The sequence below is a fragment of the Myxine glutinosa genome, chromosome 1 (genome assembly GCF_964187855.1).
Source record: "Myxine glutinosa chromosome 1, kmMyxGlut1.1, whole genome shotgun sequence".
In the NCBI taxonomy this organism is placed as follows: Eukaryota; Metazoa; Chordata; class Myxini; order Myxiniformes; family Myxinidae; genus Myxine; species Myxine glutinosa.
The window spans coordinates 166,412,449-166,434,322 of NC_136261.1; the positions used below are offsets into that span (position 1 = coordinate 166,412,449).

General features: G+C 44.3%; 2 protein-coding genes and 1 long non-coding RNA gene across 10 annotated transcripts in view; 1 reads left to right on the forward strand and 2 right to left on the reverse strand.

Moving 5' to 3' along the window:
* The window catches only part of LOC144892561 (uncharacterized), a 1,012,844-nt gene that overhangs the window by 646,333 nt on the left and 344,637 nt on the right, over window positions 1-21,874 (reverse strand). The window lies entirely within an intron of this gene.
* Window positions 1,857-5,723, reverse strand: LOC137430922 (uncharacterized). The gene is made up of 3 exons (XR_010985163.2): window positions 5,610-5,723; window positions 3,021-3,161; window positions 1,857-2,123 (listed from the first exon to the last, which is right to left on the reverse strand). It is a non-coding gene; the product is annotated as an uncharacterized LOC137430922 (long non-coding RNA).
* Window positions 5,073-21,874, forward strand: part of PTPRD (protein tyrosine phosphatase receptor type D) — a 502,851-nt gene continuing 486,049 nt past the window's right edge. For 4 of the 8 annotated variants that reach the window (XM_068121656.2, XM_068121676.2, XM_068121684.2 and 1 more), the window contains exon 1: window positions 5,784-5,995. The gene's annotated coding sequence lies outside the window, so the exon portion shown is untranslated. Of the gene's footprint in view, window positions 5,169-5,783; window positions 5,996-21,874 lie in introns of those variants that run through there. The other 4 variants (XM_068121663.2, XM_078779582.1, XM_078779585.1 and 1 more) reach the window with 3 other exon arrangements.

Here is a 21,874-nt window from a genome sequence, read left to right on the forward strand (position 1 = left end):
CTTGTATCTATATATATATATACATATATGTATGCTCCAAAATACAGCGTCGTACTGTCGCACCACTCGGTAGCTTTTCAACACCAGATAGGCACTTTGACAGGGTCCACATTGTTCTTGTCGGTCTGCTCACACCTTCAAATGGACACCGCTATTTACTGACTTGTGTTGGCCACTTCAACCATTGGGCGGAGGCTACACTGATAGCTGACATCACCACACTTACCATTACCTGGGCCTTTGTCCACACCTGCTTCACATGTTTTGGCATTCCATCAACTATCACTACGCATTACGATAGCCAGTTCAAATCGACTCTATTCCGCGAGCTGACTCAACTTCTGTATACCAACCATATGTGAACTACCGCTGAACTTCCGGCAGCAAATGGTGTGGTGAAGTGTTTCCACCGCCAAGTCAAGTCTTCCCTGTAAGCGCATGACAACCGTATGCACTGGCAGACCTCGTACCTATAGTCCTGCTTGGTACGCGAGCTGCTCTAAAAGTCGACCTTGCATACTCCACTGCAGAGCTAGTGTACGGTGCAACATTTTATCTCCCTGGAGAATGCTTGTCAACATCCAATGACACCTCTCTCGATGACACCATCTATGCCAGCCAGCTTCGTTCTGCCATGCAGGGCCTTCACTAACTATGCCACATCTTCTTCATGCCCAGTATTTATTCACCAGGAATTTTCTACCACATACAGTATTAGTACGGTGTGGCTTTGTCTGGAAACCCTGCATCCACCTTATAACAGACCTTACAAAGTTCTACAATGCTCTGAAAAGACCTTCATACTCGATATTAATGGTGGTCATGATATGATCTCCATAGATCACTTGAAACAAACTTTTCTTGACGTAACGCCAGTGCTGACTGTCCCACTGACCAAATAGGTCGCTACCTAATACAACAATACCCTTACCACTGCAATCACTGCATACAATTTTCTCTGGGCATCATGTACACTTCCCAGCACGATATTTATAAGGTGCATTTTGCATATTGGCCATTTCTATTTGCTATGACCTTTGTTTTACATGGGCAGTCCAAATCTCTTCTCCTTCACCATGTTGTATTTTGCTTGTACCTTCCATTCGATGAATGCTCTCGGAGGTGGAGAAGTGTTGCGGCATCCTTTTGCCTTTGGGTTTTTGCCATATGCTATAATACGGTATGTGAATATGCTTTAGCTTTGGATTATCTGAGGTTTTCCGGTACCAGGCTTCCCGGCAGGGTGTTTTAAGAGGTTCTACAGTTGTGGTTTTAAAAAGGCTGACTGAGTACGAATGTCAAGAATGTCTTTTCTTCCACAATAAATACCTCCACTGCATCGTAGACGCGTGTACTTAACACTCGGCTCTCAGAGTTTGACAATTTATCTCTCAATACGCGAAATATTATGGGGCACAACCATACCTGATATTCTTAAGCTGTGCTTTTACTAGACGACTACTTCTTTAAGGGCTTGATTAATTCCCACCTTATTTTGGGGTCGGCAAGTGTACGTTTTTTGGCCCAGGTCTTTCACGAACTTTGAGAATTTGTTAGAGAGTGAAAATTGTTGGTTCGTCTTCATGAAATATAAACAGTGGGTTCTTGAATGTTCACCGATGTCCGGTGCTGGCAGACGTGTCCTCGCCTTGACGTCCTTCGGAGAGATGGCACAACCATTGATGCCTCGCCCTGCACGCGAAACAACAGGGTGACAGTTTGTAGCTGAATCGGGATTCAAATCCATGCTGGACAACTCGTTGGCAAGTGCACATTTCTTATAACTAGCAACGGTACCCGTCCTATGGGTAGGGCTTCAATTGGGAGGCCCAAATGAAAAGGCAAAATATCAGAAATTGAAGGCTTTTTTTTATTTTTAACGATTTATATCAACATCCGTTAAATCATATCACACGCAAATCATCAAAATCTAAACAGTATTTGTAGAATTTCAATAAAAGCCACATCACTGTTCATATCGGTAAATATTATTCCATCGTGTTTGGAAAAACTGGAAAATTGGGAAAAAATTGGAAAAACAATATAGCCTATTTTACTCCAGTGGGTCCCATGATTACCCATCCAAAATTTCGTTGCGATCGGTTCAGCCGTTTTTGCAGTACCTGGGAACAGACGGACAGACAGACATTTGGTGAATTATAGTAAGATTGCAACAATTATACATTAAACTGTGCATTGCTCTTTCATAATGCTCATAACAAATCCTGTGCAACTCCAACCACCGTTTGTCATCATCATAGTCACCTCATCAACATACTTGTGCCTTATTTTGTCCGGCTCGTGCTAATTTGAGAAAGAATTTTGCGCACGACCCGACATAGTGCAGCGTATTCACATTCGCAAGACCCTATAATAGCACGCCGTCCTTCTAAGACAAGTTAAGCTGGCTGTCTCAGACGTTTCCATCGCCTTGTGCACGTTGGACCAAAGGAAATATTACCTGCACGAGTTTATTTTCTTGTTACCTGCGTGTAACCTTTCATAGAATTTTCCATTTCGCACCTGCAACCTTGTTGGTTCCAATTTTGGTATAATCCATTAGCATGAATCACCATCATTAACTTGGCCACCTCGTATGAAATAAAAATCATTTATAATGGGATTATTTATGGGGACATGCAGGGGACGAATATCTTTAATGCCAGACAATATTTTGAACTTGTGGTTTTCCATGTAGTTTTATATGACTCAGTGTACTCTTGATACACAGGTGGTATGGTAGTTGTTCTTGAGCTGCCTAGTGTGCTTTTGATACCCAACTGCCACTTTGCATGTTGAATGGAGCTGTGTGGACCCTGCCAGTCGCCTTCTTGCGGTGACCCCAGACTCGCAACGTTCCGAACTCTCAGCGTGCCTAAGTAACTTATTGTTGTTTCGTATGCAGCCTGTGGCTTCTGGCTGCATCATTTTCTCTAAGTGCCTTTGTGCCGGTGGTGCGGGGCCCCTTTTCGCAGCAAGCCGGTGCTCATTTTGCCGGATGACCGGCTGCGTCGACCCACCTGGTGTATATCATGTGAGACTGCACGGTCCTGGCTTCACGTAGTCAAGAACCCAACATCTTGTATGTGAGGGATCTCCGGGTCGCTCCTGTAAGATCGATGGGCTATTTCCGTGCTGCTGGGCTGTTCACCCAGAACTGACTGGGGCAACAACAACAACGACAACAACCCACATGGTGTTAATTCAACGGCTGATGGGGGCTTCAACTCAAGACTCTAAGATCCTAAGCTACCTTAACTAGACTTGCCTAAAGACCCATCGGAATAAGATCCGTCGGTCTGTATGGTCATTACGTCGTGGACCTTGATTCATACAGTACTCTTGATGTGAGACCACGTACAGTCACGTGAAAAAGTAAGTACACCCCATGTAAAGTTTTGACTTTTTCAACATATTTCAACATACAGCTATTTGATCTTCATTTCAACAATATTGATAGATAAAGGTGATATAATATAACAAATAACATGAAACATTTACATTTTGTAGTCCATTGTATAATTTACATAAACATAAATTCAAATTTCGTATGTGGAAAAAGTAAGTGCACCCCTACATTTATCACTACTTCAAATACCTAAAATTAGAATCAGGTGCACCAGCTCAGGTGCAAATGATTAGAACATCGTTAAACAGGATCTTGGAGGAACCTGTCTTATTTAAACCTCAGACATTTAGTTTGGTTTGCTCTTTGTTGTTGAAGTGTGCGGCGTCCCCATGCCTAGTTCAAAAGAGCTCTCTGAGGCCTTCAGAAAGAAGGTTATAGATGCCTACGAGTCTGGGAAGGGATTTAAAAAGATCTCCAAACAATTTGAAATCAATCATTCGACTGTCCGGAAGATCATCTACAAGTGGAGAAGATTCCAAGCAACTGCCAACGTGTTCAGGCCAGGCCACCCCAGCAAGTTCAGCCTGAGAGCAGACCGCAAGATGCTGAAAGAAGTCTCTAAGAACCTCAGAATGTCATCACGGGACCTACAGGTAGCTCTTGCCACTGTTGATGTCAAAGTGCACGAGTCTACCATTAGAAAGAGGCTGCACAAATTTGATCTACATGGGAGGTGTGCCAGGAGGAAAACTTTGCTGTCCAGAAAGAGCAACAGGGCAAGACTAAAGTTTGCCAATGAACACCGAGGCAAAGACCAGCACTTCTGGAACAATGTGCTCTGGACAGATAAGTCAAAGGTAGAGTTATTTGGCCACAGTAGCAGAAGACATGTTTGGCGAAAACCGAAGACAGCATTTGAGCACAAGAACCTGATACCAACTGTAAAGCATGGTGGTGGAAATATTATGGTTTGGGGCAGCTTTGCTGCATCAGGTCCTGGGCAGCTCACCATCATATAATCCACTATGAATTCTTCATTGTACCAGAGGGTGCTTGAGGATAATGTGAGGCCATCTGTCGGAAAGTTGAAGCTGAACCGAAGGTGGACCTTGCAACATGACAATGACCCTAAACATACAAGTAAATCCACCAAGGAATGGCTGAAAAGAAAGAAATGGAGGGTTCTGGAATGGCCAAGTCAAAGCCCGGATCTAAATCCCATCGAGATGTTGTGGGGAGATTTGAAACGAGCTGTGCATGCAAGAAACCCCTCAAACATCACACAGCTGAAAGAATTCTGCATGGAGGAGTGGGCAAAAATTTCTCCCAGTCGATGTCAGAGACTGGTAGACAGTTATAAGAAACGCCTACTTGAGGTCGTTTCTGCCAAAGGGGGCAATACCACCTATTAGAGCCAAGGGTGTACTTACATTTTCCGCATGTGAAATTTGCATTGATGTTTATTTAAATTATACAATGGACTACAAAATGTAAATGTTTCATGATAACTGTTATATTATATCACCTTTATCTATCAATATTGTTGAAATGAAGATCAAATAGCTGTATGTTGAAATATGTTGAAAAAGTCAAAAGTTTACATGGGGTGCACTTACTTTTTCACGTGGCTCTATACCTAGTGCCTGACTCTGGTGGTACCCAGGGCATTTTCCCATGATGCATCCCTTCATTGCGTGACGTCACGTGCTGCGTTCCAATCCCCGCCCGGGCCCGGCTCACCTCTCTTTGTCGTCGCACCGGGGATTCGCACTCCCGAGCCTCATTAGAATACCCTCTGCACAGAGTGAAGCTGCACACAGTGAGCGAGATCGATCGGTGGCTGCATCGGGAGAGGAAGCGTCCGGTCATCCCCCTCCCCAACCCTCACCAGAGCGCTCGTCTCTTGTTCGATTCCTCTTTGTTTTCACTTTCCTCGTCTGCTCTACGGTCTACCATTGTTATGCGTCTCGTCCGCGTCACTCCCGATCTTTGCGCACACATTGCATTTCGGCAGCACCCCCGGAGAGAGACCGCAGCTGCTATTAAATATATAAATAAATATATGTATGTATGTATGTATATATATATATATATGTAATATATATATACTCCGCCTCTTGCGAGTGCGAATGGTTGCCACTGGGGAACGCGATACCAGCCGGAGAATACGTAAACGAATACACATGATCTCCGCCATTAAACACTCGTCGCTGGGAAAGACCGGTTATTGTGACCGAGTCCACGTGACTGCACCGCATACCGTCCCATCTGGGTGGTCCACGGCCATGGTATTGCCCTGTGGAGAGATCGCTCTTGCCTGACGTTGCAGCCACGTCAGCGATCCTCTCCCCTTTCACGGAGCGGAGCCCCTCCCTCGTCCGCCTCTCCTCCATTCCTCCCCTCCATCGATCCCCGTCCGGATCCCTCCCTCCTCGCTTCCCGTGCGAGGAGAACACGCCGAGCGCGGACGCCGCCCCGGTGAGGACCGCTCGCATTCCCGGCTCGCTCGGGTTCCCTGTCTCCTTTAGCTGTCTCCCTCTCGTCGCGGCATCCCGTACACGGCCTGGAGCGGATTTACCGAGCGGTGCTTGGAGCGACCTGGAGCGCGCGCGAGGCGGCGATGCCGGTGCAAGCGAGGTGAGCAAGGTGAGCGAGACGGCGCGCTCGGTATACTCAGTGCTACGACCGGCGTTTCACCTTTTCTGTAGGCGCGGCGTCGAGCGACGACAGGGAAACATGGACCTGAGAGGTAGCGGGGCAGGTCAGCAGCGCAAACTTTCCCATTAATCAGGGAGGAAGGGGTGAATGAATGAAAAAAAGGTCAAATCAACAAACGTACCTGACCAACGCGTTCGGTATTTAGCAAGTAACAGGACAAACGGCTATGCAGATCGTGCAGACACATCGTACTAATAATTCATCAGAGAATCAAGTATGAGGTGCATGAGTTTGGTGATCGGTCTTGGCGGGTGATCTATGGAGCGAATACTGCGTTCCGTGCGAGGCCGGGGTGGACCGAGTCCGTGGGTGGCTCCAGCGATGGCCGTGCACCTCACGGTGGTGCTCCGGTAACGGGACCACAAAGAGCCCTCTGTGCGCTTCTCTGCGCTCTTTGTGCCGTGGCGTCCGCGAAGGGAGCGCGGAGCGGGACGGACAGCAGGGTGATCCCGCTCTGGGGCCGTGGCATATGGACTCTCGACTTATGCCTTCCACGCTTTTCATTCGCGCTGAGCAAACTGCTTTATGACACGTCCATCGCGATTCGTGCTGAGAAAACCGCTTTATCACACGTCCATCGCAATTCGTGCTGAGAAAACTGCTTTATCACACGTCCATCGTGATTCGTGCTGAGAAAACCGCTTTATCACACGTCCATCGCGATTCGTGCTGAGAAAACCGTTTTATCACACGTCCATTGCGATTCGTGCTGAGAAAACCGCTTTATCACACGTCCATCGCGATTCGTGCTGAGAAAACCGCTTTATCACACGTCCATCGCGATTCGTGCTGAGAAAACCGCTTTATCACGCGTCCATCGCGATTCGTGCTGTGAAAACCGCTTTATCACACGTCCATCGCGATTCGTGCTGAGAAAACCGCTTTTTCACACGTCCATCGCGATTCGTGCTGAGAAAACCGCTTTATCACACATCCATCGCGATTCGTGTTGAGCAAACCGCTTTACCACACGTCCATCATGATTCTTGTTGAGCAAACCACTTTATAACATATCCATCATGGTTCGCGCTGAGCAAACCGCTTTATCACATGTCCATAACGTTCAATGACGATTCGTGTTGAGCAAACCGCTTTACCACATGTCCATCATGATTCTCGCTGAGCAAACCGCTTTATCACATGTCCATAACGTTCAATGACGATTCGTGTTGAGCAAACCGCTTTACCACATGTCAATCATGATTCTTGTTGAGCAAACCACTTTATAACATATCCATCATGGTTCGCGCTGAGCAAACCGCTTTACCACACGTCCATCACGATTCTCGCTGAGCAAACCGCTTTATCACACGTCCATCACGATTCTCGCTGAGCAAACCGCTTTGCCACACGTCCATCATGATTCTTGTTGAGCAAACCGCTTTATAACACATCCATCGTGATTTGTGCTGAGCAAACCGCTTTATCACACGTCCATCGTGATTCTCGCTGAGCAAACCGCTTTATCACACGTCCATCGTGATTCTCGCTGAGCAAACCGCTTTATCACACACCCATCGTGATTTGCACTCAGCAAACCGCTTTATCACACGTCCATCGTGATACGCCCTGAGCAAACCGCTTTATCACACGTTCATCGCGATTCTCGCTGAGCAAACCGCTTTATCACATGTCCATCGCGGTCATTGACGATTCGTGCTGAGCAAACTGCTTTATCACACGTCCAATGCAATTTGTGCTGAGCAAACCACTTTATCACACGTCCATAGACGTCCGTCGCGGTCAATGACGATTCGTGCTGAGCAAACCACTTTATCACACGTCCATCATGGTCAGAGCCCATTCATGCTCAGCAAACCTCTTTGTCACACGTCCATCACAGTCAGAGATGATTCGTGCTCAGCCAACTGCTTTATCCCACATCCGTTGCGGTCAGAAAGGATTTGTGCTCAGCAAAGCACTATCACACGTCCATCGCTGTCAGAGACGATTCTTGCTCAGCAAACCGCTTTATCACACGTCCATCGGGATTCCTGCTTAGCAAACCGCTTTATCACAGTCAGAGACGATTTATGCTCAGCAAACCGCTTTATCACAGTCAGAGACGATTTACGCTCAACAAACCACTTTATCACAGTCTGAGACGATTTACGCTCAGCAAACCGCTTTATCACAGTCTGAGACGATTTACGCTCAGCAAACCGCTTTATCACAGTCTGAGACGATTTACGCTCAGCAAACCGCTTTATCACAGTCAGAGACGATCTACGCTCAACAAACCGCTTTATCACAGTCTGAGACGATTTACGCTCAGCAAACCGCTTTATCACAGTCAGAGACGATCTACGCTCAACAAACCGCTTTATCACAGTCTGAGACGATTTACGCTCAGCAAACCGCTTTATCACAGTCTGAGACGACTTACGCTCAGCAAACCGCTTTATCACAGTCTGAGACGATTTACGCTCAGCAAACTGCTTTATCACAGTCTGAGACGATTTACGCTCAGCAAACCGCTTTATCACAGTAAGAGACGATTTACGCTCAGCAAACCGCTTTATCACTGTCAGAGACGATTTATGCTCAGCAAACCGCTTTATCACAGTCTGAGACAATTTACGCTCAGCAAATCGCTTTATCACAGTCAGAGAAGATTTACGCTCAGCAAACCGCTTTATCACAGTCTGAGACGATTTACGCTCAGCAAACCGCTTTATCACAGTCTGAGACGATTTACGCTCAACAAACCGCTTTATCACAGTCAGAAAGGATTTACGCTCAGCAAACCGCTTTATTCCACGTCCATCACAGTCAGAGGCTATTTGTGCTCAGCAAAGCACTTTATCCCATGTGCATCACAGTCGTGCATCACAGTTGGAGACGATTCGTGCTCAGCTTTATCCTATATCCATCATGGTCAGAGGCTATTCGTGCCCAGCAAACTGCTTTATAACGCGTCCATCACAGTCAGAGATGATTTGTGCTCAGCAAACCGCCTTATCCCACGTCCAATGCAGTCAGAGACAATTCATGCTCAGCAAACTGCTTCATCCCATGCCCATCATGGTCAGAGACGATTCGTCCTCAGCAAACCGCTTTTTGACACGTTCATTGTGGTCAATGATGATTCGCGCTGAGCAAACCGCTTTATCACGTCTATCGCAGTCAGAGAAGATTCATGCTCAGGAAACCGCTTTATCCCATGTCCATCGTGGTCAGAGACCAATTGCGTTAAGCAAACCGCTTTATTGCATGTTCATCGCGGTCAGAGACCAATCACGTTCAGCAAACCGCTTTATCGCACGTCCATCGTGGTCAGAGACCAATCACGTTCAGCAAACCGCTTTATCGCACATCCATCGCGGTCAGAGACCAATCACGTTCAGCAAACCGCTTTATCGCACGTCCATCGCGGTCCAAGGAAAGAATGTGACGCCCTCCGGCTATTGTGTCCTTTGCAGCCCATTAAACGCTTCGCGGGCGCATTCTTTCCCTCTCTTGTCTCGTTGCTCGACTGCGCCGCCTTGCCTTGGCCGCTGTTCTCTCCCCATCGTTATCTTGTTCTTGTCCTCTCGCAAATTCCTGAGGAATTTAAGCGTCGGGATGATGGACTGAGGAAGATTCTCTCTGGGGGGCGGGGAGGGAGTGTGGGGGGCTGGGCGATTCGATTGTCATGTGCTTCATGAGCTATCTGTGTTTGGCTCCGAGCGATCTCGTTCCTTTTCATTCAACGTTTGTCTCTTTGGCTCGACTCCTCCACCAGGCTGTTAGGCCTTCGGCCATGGAGGATTTACGAGCGCAACTTCCTTGGGTCGTGCCTCCTCTGATTATTCACTGGCGTGTTACCTGCATCGGGAAACAGCGAGGAGTAATTAAAGCCGGGCTGGGAATGGGCACGAACTCTCCAAAACTGGCTCACAAAACCACCGGGGCGAGTAGAGATCGATACACCTGTGGCCATTGGGTGTTCTCTTTAGGTGGACGCACCGACCGTGGACCTCCGCCTCATTCCTCCTCACTACGCCTTTCTCCTCTCCACAGCCCCCTTCACGTCTTGTCTCACTCCTTTCAGCACATTCAGAGCTGCATGCGTAACATTTCGAGCCGCCTAGTGGAGTCAGTATGTGCTCCAGAGTCTCGCTGTGTGCTCTTAATGTGCTACATGACACGAGTGGCCGCTCGACTTATTGAACTTTGAAAAAAACAAAACGATCTTTCAAACGGAGCAATTACGTTTAAAATAAAAAATACTTGCAGCGTTCCAACCCCCATCCCTCCATCCCTCTATATCTCAAACACCTCATCCTTTGGCTTCTGTTGCATACTTGGTGTAAATGAGTTTCTCAAACTTGCAGGATAATGTGCACCAGTTTACAATTAAATAAATAACAAGTTTACTGAGCACCTCTTCCTAAAAAGTAAGTTTTTGTACCACTTAAACGAGGTTCCGACTTGGCTATGCATTGCTGTTGAGCATTGCTTTGCTTTATTTGGCTACTGAAGCCACTTTGATGCACATATGCATGTGCACAAACATACACACACATACACACACACACACATACACACCCATACACACACATACACACACATATACACACACGTAAAACACATACACACACATACAAACACACAAACAAGCACACATACACACACACATGCACACACATATCCAAACACACTAACAAGCACACATACATACACACATACGCGTACACACATACACGTACACACACAAGCGGATGCTTATTTATTTTGCTCTATGTTTTTCAACTGCCTAATTGAAGGAAAACATATAGTGCTATGGAGGCCAACACAATTATAATGTATGTCCTTTATGATGAGTAGGAGAACTATCGCCGGCACCCTGAACAAATCACAAATTCCTGCCCAAAACTCCTGTGTCGGAATGGTGACCCCAGTCATAGAAACAGCAATGACGCTGTTTAGAGCATTGTTCATTCATCATCATATCCGTTTTCCCTTCTTTTCTTAATTTCCTTATCAATCAGTGCATCACACAGTCACCTCTGAATGTAATATATAGATCACCCCTAGAGAAACGTGAAGGACCACAGGTGAAGCAGGCGGCAGACTTGCCACCCACACATGTTATCTGCTGTCTCCGGCACACACCCATCTGCAGTAAAGCGGCAACAGATTGATTTATCTTTTGCAATCTCTTTACTTTTACATTTTACATTCCAGAATATACATAATGGATTCTGTTGCATCTGATGAGTATCCCTTGCATCCTGCTTTCTATGTGGCTTTGTCCAACAAACCCATTAATGGAGGCCCACAGATTTATTCTGCTCTCTGATCACATAAAGCAGGCAATAAATAAGTAAATAAATAAAGCAAACAAATACCCATCTGAGATTTCTGCTTCTTCAGATAAAATGCAGAAGAGATTCACAAATGACATTTACCATTAAAAAGGCATTCTTAGTCACATGGAAAATAAGGAAAAATGCAAGTGAAAGTATGAAAAGGAATTTTCAATGTCACCTGTTTCTGTTTCATTTGCTTTGTGTTCGTTGTCTTCCTGAGTTTAAGGATTGCCCTTACATCATTAGACTCCGCTATATGGGTTTATCTTTGATTCCAGCAATTATTGCAAACAATGGTACGGGATAAGAGCAGAATAAATGCCAACCATGCTTTGTGGACTGATGACAATATATCCGGATTTGTAATTTAAAAAATAAATTCCTTTTCAGATTGCCACTTCCCACAGCCTTTTTCAATGCTTACAGCGTGTTCTTTGCAGTGTTGCATTTTGCCTTCACTCTTAAACCCGGCCTTCAGTCAACCCACATTCCAACCTTCCTTGATTTGAATTATGTTCACCACACCTCACAAAAGGAAACTACGAGTAGAACGACACCTGTTAGAGCACGTAAGTCTGCCAGGCTGAACAGTTTACCTTTTGTATCCCAATGATAGGCCGGATCTACATCCGGACCTTCACCAAAATCGAATCGGCTTCTTGTCGCTGACCCAACCCGTCCACCGAGTTTCATTCAAATCAGTCCACACACTTTTGAGATCGTGCTCTATCTCGTTTTTGGCCTAAAAAAAACCTGGTATCTAGAAACGGATCCAGATCTTCGTCCAAATCTAACCAATTTGTCTTTGTCACATACCCAACCGGTCCTCCAAGTTTTATCCAAATCAGTCCACACACTTTTGAGATCGTGCTCCATCTCGTTTTTGGCCTAAAAAAAACCTGGTATCCAGAAACGGATCCAGATCTTCGTCCAAATCTAACCAATTTGTCTTTGTCACATACCCAACCGGTCCTCCAAGTTTTATCCAAATCAGTCCACACACTTTTGAGATCGTGCTCCATCTCGTTTTTGGCCTAAAAAAAAACCTGGTATCCAGAAACGGATCCAGATCTTCGTCCAAATCTAACCAATTTGTCTTTGTCACATACCCAACCTGTCCACCGAGTTTCATTCAAATCAGTCCACACACTTTTGAGATCGTGCTCCATCTCGTTTTTGGCCTAAAAAAAAACTGGTATCTAGAAACGGATCCAGATCTTCGTCCAAATCTAACCAATTTGTCTTTGTCACATACCCAACCCGTCCACCGAGTTTCATTCAAATCAGTCCACACACTTTTGAGATCGTGCTCTATCTCGTTTTTGGCCTAAAAAAAAACTGGTATCTAGAAACGGATCCAGATCTTCGTCCAAATCTAACCAAATTGTCTTTGTCACATACCCAACCTGTCCTCCAAGTTTTATCCAAATCAGTCCACACACTTTTGAGATCGTGCTCCATCTCGTTTTTGGCCTAAAAAAAAACTGGTATCTAGAAACGGATCCAGATGTTCGTCCAAATCTAACCAATTTGTCTTTGTCACATACCCAACCTGTCCTCCAAGTTTTATCCGAATCCGTCCACAAACTTTTGAGATATGCTGCTCACAGACAAACAAACAGGGGTGAAAACGTAACCCTCGTCCACCTTTGGTGGCAGAGGTAATAAGAGGTCCTCACAAGGCAATTCAATGCCAGGAGCCATCAGGCCCATCAAGGCTTGCCCTCTGGTTTGTCCGTGCTCTATCATTTTTATATGATATATATGCATAATGCAAACAAGCACGTTTCATTTTCAAAGTCTTTGTCATGACTGCCATCCTCCCAGACTCGGAGAAGATGCTCTCACCATTACGTCACCTTGTCTGGTGAGAGTTCACACAGATAATCCTGAGGTAACTATAGTCTGTAATAATTAATAGTTTTGTTTCGAAATTAAGTTTTGGTGTTCGCATGAAGGGTGGCACGTAGTACACTCGGTGTCATAATAAGGCGTGGCGCCAGATCACGTGACCGCTCATGCCACGAGAATTGTCGCAAATAGTGAGTCCTGGCCTGAAATATCACGTTGTACTGGACCATATAAGTGTACCTTTACTGGACCATATCAGGGTACCTTGTGCACACAATATCACTCTGTATTACTAATCCATGGTCCCAGAGAGAGATTAACTAGTGAAAAGCTATGACCTATTTACTAACTTTGGCACACACACACACACACACACACACACACACACACACACACACACACACACACACACACACACCTCCAGACTGACCTTTTAGTGTGAAACGCTTTCATGCAATGAGAAACACGATTTACAAGACCTTAAAAAAAACCCATACAGTATATATATTTCGAAAACCCGAGCAAGAGCCAAATGGAAAGAGAACCATGCGGTCATTTTTGATCGAGCAGGTCGTTTCATTAACATATTGAAATGTTTGATTCTGCCATATCTTTTCTATATTGCGGTGGGTCAATGTTAGCCTTCCAGTGAGTTAAAACATGCACTTAGGTGTTTGAAGAAAATGGTCAACTCGGGCAGCAAATATTACCTTTTGTGTGTTTGTTTTTTATTTTCTTTGCTTGATTTTGAATGCACCTGCATGACCTCATAACCTTTCTGCAATGGTTGTGATAGCTTTAAACATGCTAACTATGGAGATTCTAACTGGAATATCCGTGTGTGTGCGGGTGTGTATGGCGAGGGTGGTTTTCTATTTTCCATTCTCAGTGTCACTCCTCACCCCGAAGGCCATTTTTTGTTCGTTTTGTGGTCTCGCTAGTTCTCGTTGCCTGTACAGTACGACCATTATATCGACAGACTGAAGGATATATTAAACTGTATTTTAATGGAAGTATAGTGTTCACGTCTGTAAAGGATATGACGTTCATCACTTTAGCTTTTTTATTTTTACACTAGCAGGAGTACCATGCGTTGCTGAGGCAAGGGGGGGGGGGGAGGAGGGGCGGTGGCTTTGACAGGCCCCTCCGTTTTGGGGGAGGAAGGGGGAAAGGGAAAGGAAGGAGGAAAAAAATTCCCGTGCAAAGAGTGTTTCCTAACCTCGCCTGTCAAAAGCCTGTCAAAGCCACCCCTCCCCCCCCAAAAAAGATGTATATGTAGTATATCTTTCTCGTCCCACTCCCCTCCCCCTTCCACTCCCCCACTCCCTTCCTCACCCCTCCCTCTCCTGCCTCCCCTCCCCCTTCCACTCCCCCACTCCCTTCCTCACCCCTCCCTCTCCTGCCTCCTCTCCCCCTTCCACTCCCCCACCCCCTTCCTCACCCCTCCCTCTCCTGCCTCCCCTCCCCCCAACCCCATATGTATATAGATGTATATACATATGGGGTATATACATATATACATATACAGTATATACATATTTATATATATATATATATATATATATATATATATATAATATATTTAGCAGTTATTGTGTGTGTGTGTGTTTGTGAGCACACGCCCAAAGCAATAAGACAAAACAATCCTTTAGGCAATCTGCATAAATGAAAACTAATACCTTTCCAAATGACTTCATCATCAGGTGTTTCCACCTGATGAGCACATCGAGTACTCAAACTTGCTTAAAGAAATTTAATCAGCTCAATCGGTGCTGCTGTTAACTAACAATGTTCCACACTAAAATATCGCATTGAATTGAATATTTTTTAGATTCTGTAAAATGATTCTAACAATATTGTGTTTTCGAAAAATTATAAATTGGGATCTTTAATATGGAAAATGACATTTTATCCCAGATCTGTAATCTTCGTTGCCTCAACTTACTGAGCTTCTGTACTGTAATCCAGTGGTTACAAATACAAAGACAGACCATGGTTGGTTGATAAAGGTTCAAACTAAGAACGGCACTTGGTAGAGAGCATACCTCCTCAGGGGTGAACAGTTTACACTTTGTATCCCACTGATGGGCCTCAGCTGCATCTGGTCCATAACCACAATCTAATCAGCTTGTTCTTTTCAACTACCCAACTCTTTCACCAAGTTTTGTCCTGATCCACCCACCACTAATATCATGCTATATATCGTATTTGGCCCCATCTCTCAATGGTGAAGAATCACTTTAAAAAAAATTTTTTATAGCATCCAGATCTGGAATTGGGATCTACACCAGTCCTTCCTTGGCACACCTGAGCTCCTCACCACATACAAGGCTTTCATCCGCAGCTCAATGGAATACTGCTCTCCCCTCTGGGCTGGTGCTCCTGCCTCACACCTAGCTCGTCTTCACGCTGTTGAAACCAAAGCATTCAGAATCATTGGAATCTCCCGCGATGAAGCTAACTCCAAGGGCCTCTCACTCACTCACCGCAGGCAGGTTGGTGGTCTTTCCGTCTTCTACCGGCTCCTCTCTGGCCTTGCCCCCCCAGCTCTCTCTGGGCTCTGTCCCGCAAATATTCCTACAGGTCGCACAAGATCTGCCTGCAACCCTCTTATGGTTAAACTGCCAAAATCAAGACTCTCTGCTCACCTTCACTCCTTCATTCCTCTTTTCTCCCGCCTCTGGAACAAACTCCCTCACTCTCTTCAATCCCACTCCACCCTCCAGGTCTTTAAAAATGCTTTTCACCACCATCTCTTATCTTCCCCCATCCAAAACCTTGATCTTTTTTACCCCCGCTAATTTCACCCCAATTCCACTTTTTGGAAATACCAACTTCTGTCCTGGAAGTCCTTGGTGTCCTTGTGTTTTATACTTCTCGCACCCCTCCCCCCCCCTTCCCACGCCTCCTCCCCCCAAGCCCTCTCCCTCCCACACATCTCCCTGCTCTTAAATGTTGTGTGCTCTCAAGTGTTTGTGTGCTTCCCCTTCTCTTGTCTTCCGCTCCCTCTTTTTATATATTTTGTTTGTCTGGTTGATTTGTTTGTGAAGTAAATGTCAGCTCTTTCACGAGCCTCGATTCAGTATACAAAAAACTGATTCGGTCTTGTCACACACACAACCTGACCACCAAGTTTTGTCCGAACCCATGCATAACTTTTCGAGATATCGTGCTATATATTGTTTTAGGCCCTATTTTTTAATGGTAAAGAATCGCTTAAAAAATTATAGTATCTGTATCCATATCTTCACCAAAATCGAATCAATTCGACCTAGTGACACACCCAACCGATGCAACAAATTTTCTCCAAATCCTTCCACAACTTTTTGAGATATCGTGCTTACAGACAGACAAACAGACCGACAGGGTTGAAAACATAACCTCAGTCAACCTTCTGTGACGGATGCAGCTACCAGTATTTTTTTTTCTCCCTGTCATCACAACATTGGTACCATGGATACACCCCAATAATAACCTGAGGGTTATCTTGGAGATGATTAATTCCTTCGTATTGTAACCCAAGACAAACATGAACATAAACATACAGTTTGTGTATCTGCAGCAAGTGACATTCACCTCAAAATTACCATGATGCTGCACGAAACTGAAGTGAGATTCCTGTAAAATTTGCAGCCAGGTCATTTGAATAATGCAGATTCATGAGGATCATCAACCGAAGCATCTTACTATAATTCACCAAATGTTCGTCCGTCCGTCTGTCTGTTTGTTCCCAGGTATCGCAAAAACGGCTGAACCGATCGCAACGAAATTTTGGGTGGGTAATCCTGGGACCCCCTGGAGTAAAATAGGCCATATTGTTTTTCCAATTTTTTTCCAATTTCCAATTTTCCAGTTTTTCCAAACACGATGGAATAATATTTACCGATATGAACAGTGATGTGGCTTAAATTGAAATTCTACAAATACTGTTTAGATTTTGATGATTTGCGTGTGATATGATTTGACGGATGTTTATATAAATCGTTTAAAATAAAAAAAGCCTTCAATTTCTGATATTTTGCCTTTTCATTTGGGCCTCCCAATTGAAGCCCCACCCATAGGGCGGGTACCGTTGCTAGTAAGTTTAAGTTACCAAACAATATTCCAAACATTTTTACTCATTCTTGTTATTATTTGATTAGTACTGAACATTTACTGGTATTTCATGATTGACTTATTTGTCGTGCAATATCCCAGGTAATTCTTCCCAACACAGAACTCTGATCGGTTTTCGTGAAATCTTGTGATGCACTCGGTCGGACATTCAAACAAAAAGCAATTCTCCAGACCTTTAAAATATCCGGAAATAATATTTAAATATACCTGAATTAATACTGGCACATGTAAGCAAATTTTGCATCGGGCAGCATGATATCTTTAGTGTTTGCAAATGAGTCAACTTTTTTGGGAAGGTGAGATTGCTAAGATCCCTATTGAAGAAGAAGTCGTTGTTGGTTGAGATGTCAGGAGAACTCAGTAATAAAGTGGACTCCAATTTGTCTGGTGTTGGACATTTTCCGCCATATTTGATTGAATAACTGCTGTCCTAGTGCAGTGCTGGCAGCAGGTGCTATATTTTGGGGATGCTGTTTCATGGGTGATTAGGTTGTGGAAGTTAAAGGTCGGGCACCCTGGTATCTCTCAAATTCTAGCTCGATGTAGTATGCTGGTACCCCTGATAAAAAATTATCTCCGAAATTGAGGCTAAGGAAGACCAAAATGATGGGGGTATGAACTGGCAGTTGGGCAGTGGGAAAACTCTTGGACACAATAATCAAAGGAATGAACAAACAGGAAGTGAGTTGTGAGAGGGAGGGAAGGAAACACAGCAATTTGCAAGTAAGAGGATTAGGTTCGGAAGGCTATTGGCAGCAATAAAGATTGTGGGTAGAAATTGGGGATGACATGATGTAGTGTGTGCAACACCTGCTTGAGACCCTGGATGGAAGAGTGGGATTTCACAGTCTGGAAGACTGTATCACAAAAGGGAGAAGCGTTGAAAAAAAGCATCGAGCTACACAGTCAGCCTGTATGTTGGTATTTTAACCAGGAATGGGTTTCTGGAAGAATGCATACTTTCTCAAGTTATTATGGAGTTTTGTGTGCTGAGGGAACAGGTGGAGTTAGACCAGATGAGAGGTGGTAAAAACCACTGACCTGTAAGAGATGTGAGAGCAATATACCATGTGCTTCAGCCTTTTTGTCGGAGATGCCAACAATGTTGAGAGCTTTATATTCCAAATAATTCAGGAGAAACAGATGTGATGCTCGGGTGCCGGAGGGGAGAGCAGCACTTCATTGTGCTAAAAACAAATGCCATGCAGGCTGGGCATCCATATAATAATAGTGTAAGGACTCGACTTTGTTATCCCTTTTACGCCGCAACCAGTGACCCGATGCCCACGGCACTAATGGATTTACGATCTACGAACCGCGCTCTTTGTTTATCACGTACAGCCATACTCGAAAAATCTGAATTAGCCGACGTTGGGGCCCAAAAGCATCCGATTAACTGCCGATACGACGCCATCTTACGACGCCATCGTATTGGCGTCTGCTGGGCGAAGGCGAAGCAAGCCGTCCGCTGATTGGACAGGCGAAGGCGAAAGCAAGCCGTCCACTGAGTGGACAATCCAGAGCATGCATTTGTGCCGGTGTCGGTGATCGTTGTTCATATACGCACTCTTCATTCTCATCTTTCTTCCTAACTCTTACTCGGCCAAGCAAATCCCCTATGCCATCCATAATGGTACACTCTATCCATACACCACATCCTCCCTTCCGTGGATGTTCCATGGGTTTCGGCTAGTAGTTCTGATAATCCAAGGAATGATTTGTGTTCACGTGCCAGAATATATACCATTGAAATAGTGTAAATAACAAGTAAATCCTTTAAATAGCAAGTTATTAATAGATAAGAATGGTCTGTGGCTGCCTTTTGAGGCTAACTTTGATAGATTTATCAGCCTAGGAGTGGGCTTCGCTGATGGTGGTTGTGTGTCTGTGTGAAGTGTGTCCAAAATCTTATCCAAAGTTCTAATGGACCTGTTAATTCCCTCAGAATTGCCATATTTTATCATGACTTGTAATACCTACCCTCACCAGGAGTGGCACTATACGATACACATTTACGTGGAGACAATTGAGGGGCTTCTCTCACCAGAAACCACTTGGACTATGAATTTTTTTTTTACCACCTAAAACCCTCCCATACACACCCCGAGTACAACCATCAGTTTTCAACTCATTCCATCCAGCGGTTAAGGAGTGCATAGAAGTCAAACACACAAACATACACTTGTCGTATTACAGTAGAATTACCACAACACAAACTTTAATGTTTCATTTACTGCCATTTGTGGCAATTCTCCATTTATGGCAATTTAAGTTTCACTCCACAAACTACCATTCGTTTATTCATTCATCTATATAATAATAGCGTAAGGACTCGACTTTGTTATCCCTTTTACGCCGCACCCAGTCACCCGATGCCCACGGCACTAATGGATTTACGATCTACGAACCGCGCTCTTTGTTTATCATGTACAGCCATACTCGAAAAATCTGAATTAGCCGACGTTGGGGCCCAAAAGCATCCGATTAACTGCCGATACGACGCTATCTTATTGGCGTCTGCTGGGTGAAGGCGAAGCAAGCCGTCCGCTGATTGGACAGTCGAAGGCGACAGCAAGCCGTCCACTGAGTGGACAATCCTGAGCATGCATTTGACTAATTCAGATTTTTCGAGTATGGCTGTACGTGATAAACAAAGAGCGCGGTTGGAAGAAATTATGGTGGGTTTACCATAATTTCTTCCAACCGCGCTCTTTGTTTATCACATACAGCCATACTCGAAAAATCTGAATTAGTCGACTTTGGGGCCCAAAAGCATCCGATTAACTGCCGATACGACGCCATATTATTGGCGTCTGCTGGGTGAAGGCGAAGCAAGCCGTCCGCTGATTGGACAGTCGAAGGTGACAGCAAGCCATCCACTGAGTGGACAATCCAGAGCATGCATTTGTGCCGGTGTCGTCGATCGCAGTGTACGCTAACCTCATCAGGTGGGTTTACCATAATTTCTTCCATATACTGTGATTACAACGAAGTGAAACCGATCAGCAGCCCATCAGTATCATATAAAGCAATAAATACCAAGGCGTATGGGGCTAATTCCAGTCGATTTACTAAACCGTTCATTTTTAAAAAAAGTCTATGGTTCTACTGCTGTTCCTTTCCATTGACACATACCACTGCGCCAGTGTGGCCAGAGTGGTGCTATGCAGATTCCTATTACGAATCCATTCATTTTTCAAAAGTATATCGTAGCGTTGTCATTTAAGTAGATTGCAATAAATACGTTGTTCATATACGCACTCTTCATTCTCATCTTTCTTCCTAACTCTTACTCGGACAAGCAAATCCCCGATGCCATCCATAATGGTACACTCTATCCATACACCACATCCTGCCTTCCGTGGATGTTCCACGGGTTTCGGCTAGTCTAGAGTAAAAGTGTAGGCTAACCTTGAAACACTGTTACAGGTTCTTTTTTAATTCGAACTTTATCTTTAACTTGGTCGTGTTTTCTGCAGCTCGGGATAAGAAAAGTAAACAAATGCTAACAAGCATTTATAATATGTAAATAAATGCAGATTTTGTTAATGAAAACAAAGGAGGTTTAGTTTAAGTAATCACCCTGTCCATAATGAAAATTATCTTCATTTTTTTTACAAAAACATCATCTGGCTTCTTGAAAGCTATTTACTCTCTAACCTTCAAGATAATACAGGAATTGCAAGGGGATTGCGATTTGTTCCGTGAACGCAAAAGTAAGATGTAATGTAATTTGGTGAGTTTTGAACTTGGCACAAACGTATATCTCACTTTATATCTCACTTCGATGCATTTTTATTTATTTATTTATTTTATGGAGAACTACGTGCAGCTCAGGATACTGTATGTGCACGTGACAGAAAAGTAAACTTACAAGTCTCTTATGTTATGCTCTTCTTGTTCAGCTCCATTATATTAATAGCACGGTTGTGAATGCATGCTATCCGCTGATTCGATATGTGAGGGCACCGTGCAGAAATATATTAACAGGTTCAGCTTCCTGCATCAGTAAAAGGTGTTTGGTTGCACGCTTAAAAGAACAGGTGATTGTTGTGCATTGCTTGCTGGCATGAGAAGTTGCCACCTTTGAGTTGGATTTATAGCGTCGGTAAAGAATATATTTTTCACCTAAATTGATGTTTCACCTTTCACAAAAGGAGACATTTGGTGGCTTAACTCGAGAGGCTTTTAGGAATGCTTGGGGTAAAATCTGTAAATAAAGTGTTGTTCTCTACATAGTACTGTATTTTGGTAGTTCATCACATCTTTTGAAATTTTATCAACAATTTATGATTAAAACACATGACAATAGGTAACATTTTAATTGCATAGCTTTATGTGCACAGTCTATAACTTTGGTGTGAGAAACCTTTTTGACACAAATGTCTTGGATGAACGAATATCTCCATAGTCATCTTTCATGTCTACATATTGTAATTGTTTACTTTAGTTTTTAGCAGTATGAGCACCTGCCACCATGATTATGGGGCCTGGTAGCAACTACTTTTTCTTGCCACTTATTAGTCCCCTACCGGTGTACGCCGGA